The sequence below is a fragment of the Pteronotus mesoamericanus genome, unplaced genomic scaffold (genome assembly GCF_021234165.1).
Source record: "Pteronotus mesoamericanus isolate MK-2021 breed Mesoamerican mustached bat unplaced genomic scaffold, CSHL_Meso_final contig_269, whole genome shotgun sequence".
In the NCBI taxonomy this organism is placed as follows: domain Eukaryota; kingdom Metazoa; phylum Chordata; class Mammalia; order Chiroptera; family Mormoopidae; genus Pteronotus; species Pteronotus mesoamericanus.
Genome location: NW_026555114.1, coordinates 885,260 through 887,834, shown reverse-complemented (window position 1 = coordinate 887,834; position 2,575 = coordinate 885,260). Strand labels below are relative to the sequence as shown.

General features: G+C 44.9%; 1 non-coding gene across 1 annotated transcript; it reads left to right on the top strand.

Annotated features, from left to right (window-relative positions):
• Window positions 1-1,282: 1,282 nt before the first annotated feature.
• On the top strand, window positions 1,283-1,474 carry LOC129071605 (U2 spliceosomal RNA). Its single transcript, XR_008529285.1, has one exon. It is a non-coding gene; the product is annotated as a U2 spliceosomal RNA (small nuclear RNA).
• The last annotated feature ends 1,101 nt before the right edge of the window (window positions 1,475-2,575 follow it).

Sequence of the window (2,575 nt, the reverse complement as noted above, 5' to 3'; positions counted from 1 at the left end):
GGGCTAGAAAGAGAGCCTGAGTGAGACCTTGGGTTTCTTCGGGGGTCTGAGCAAGCAAGTTAATCCTGTAAAATTGGAAGTGGCTTAGATGGTCTGGGAAACAGGGGTTGCAGCCAGGGGACAGTGGAGTCATTTTAAGTCCCTGATTACACACCACCTGTTTCGGTTTCTCCTCCCACCCTTGGGAGGAGGAAACCCAACTCTTAGGTCAATTAATCTCTTGGAGAAAGATATGAAAAGATGAGGGTGGCAAATCCAGTCCTGGGGAGGGACACACATAGGAGGTGACTTGGGAATGCAGGAGAAGCATGACAAATAGGATGGCAGCTAACTTCTCACTGAACACTTAGCTCCAAGGCTCTGGGCCTGCTGCCGGGTGATCTTACTTTAGTGCCAACAGAGCCCTGTGAGGGCTGTTGGTTCCACTTTACAGAATAGGGGGTGGAGGGCACTGAGAGATTGGATCACCAGGATCACTGAAGCCGCGAGGGACCCCAGCACGTACCTGAGAAGTGGTCTCCATGTAACAAAGAAAGGGGCACCTTTATGGGGTCCATTCCTCAGTGAAAGAATGCGAGGCCACCTGATGGGAACCTGGTGAGAGTTCTGGGTCCCTAGTCTTACCGGCTGCTCCCTTGGCATGCCCCCAGACACCCCAAGACAGTATTGTCTTATGAGGATGAAAGGACCCGGAGCTGAATCTGGCAGCTCCAAGGAGGACCCTTACTCAGGGAGAGAGACAGGCGGCTCAGCAGTGTAGGCCTGGCCAGCGTGAGCCCTCAGCAGCCCGGGCTGGCCTGCGGGACTGACCACACTCACCAGGTGGTAAATCCAGCTCTCAGAGCCTTCCAATCAGGTAACAAGAATGAAGCTTTCTCTTTGGTACCACAGAGTCACAGAGAAGCAGGAATGGGTAGGTTTACTGCATATCAGAAGGCCTGCGGGGGGCTGTCACTGAGAGGTCTCTGCTGGAACGGGGGCCCCGCTTGGGTCCCAGTGGCTCCAGGAGACACAGGGACGCACTCTAATTGAGGTGATTAGGGAATTCTCTGGTGCACCTGTTATTGGATCCCACTCTCTAAGGAACCTTTAATTGGGGCGGTGAACACACCATACAATATACAGATGATGCATTATAGAATGGTATACCTGAAAGTTATATAATTTTACTAACCAATGTTACCCCAATAAATTTTTTTAAAAAGTTTTTTAAAAAGTCTGGCACAGAAGGAAAAAAACCCCAAAAATAAATAAATAAGGGATCTTTAAGATATGGGAGAGAATCGCTTCTCAGCCTTTTGGCTATGATCAAGTGTAGTTATCTGTTTTCACCAGGTTAATATCTGATACGTCCTCTATCTGAGGACAATATATTAAATGGAATTTTGGAATAAGGAGATGGAATAGGGGCTTGTTCCATTCACTCCACGCATCGACCTGGTACTGCAGTACTTCCAGGAACAGGACACCAAAAAAAGAAAGAAAAGAAAAGAAAAGAAAAGGAAAGAAAGAAAGAAAGAAAGAAAGAGAGAGAAAGAGAGAGAGAGAAAGAGAGAAAGAGAGAAAGAAAGAGAAAGAGAAAGAGAGAAAGAGAGAAAGAAAGAAAGAAAGAAAGAAAGAAAGAAAGAAAGAAAGAAAGAAAGAAAGAAGGAAGGAAGGAAAGAAAGAAAGAAAGAAAGAAAGAAAGAAAGAAAGAAAGAAAGAAAGAAAGAAAGAAAGAAAGAAAGAAAGAAAGAAAGAAAGAAAGAAAGAAAGAAAGAAAGAAAGAAAAGAAAGGAAGAAAGAAAGGCAATAGGGGCAGTGCAGGGGCAGCGGGGTTGGGTAGATTGCTATGCCTGAAAAAAACCTCAACGATCCCTCGGGTAAAAGTCCTTCCGAAGCAGGAGAGCCCTTATGGTACAATAACTAAGGGCTGTGGCTATAAAAGGGTAGCACGAGGGGTCTGCAAATTTGTATGTGGGATAAACTGCATAGAACTAAATACACACGCATGTGTGCGCGAAGCTGGTGAAATATGGGAAGGGTCAACGGATTGTACCCGTGTCAGTTTCCTGGCTGTGTTATTGTGCTGTCATCATGCGAGATCTTAGCATCGAGGGAAACTGGATAAAGGGTATATGAGATCTTTCTGTGCTATTTCTTACAATTGCATGTAAGTCTATAATTATCTCAAGAAGAAGAAAGGTATAAAAAGGGAGAAAATAAGGAACCCTCTGTTCCCTCGACAGAGTTCTTTTCTCTGCTGCTTGGCATAGAAACAGAGAAAAGCATGGGCAGGAAAGGAACAAGCCCTTGGACCATGAGCACTCTCAATGTAAAATGAAAGACACATTTTTCATTTGCACCAATAACTTTATTGATTTGGATATTTTGAGTATGTCGGCCATCTCCTGCTATTGGCTTCTAGTGGGTAGAGGCCAAGGGTGCTGCTAAACATCTTCCAATGCATAAGACAGCCCTGCAGCGAAGAATTATTTGGCCAAAATGTCAATAGTACCAAGAAATTTCACAAACCACTTTTGACTCATTCCATCAGTCACAGCACCTTCTCCATATACTGCACAAATCCTTTTTT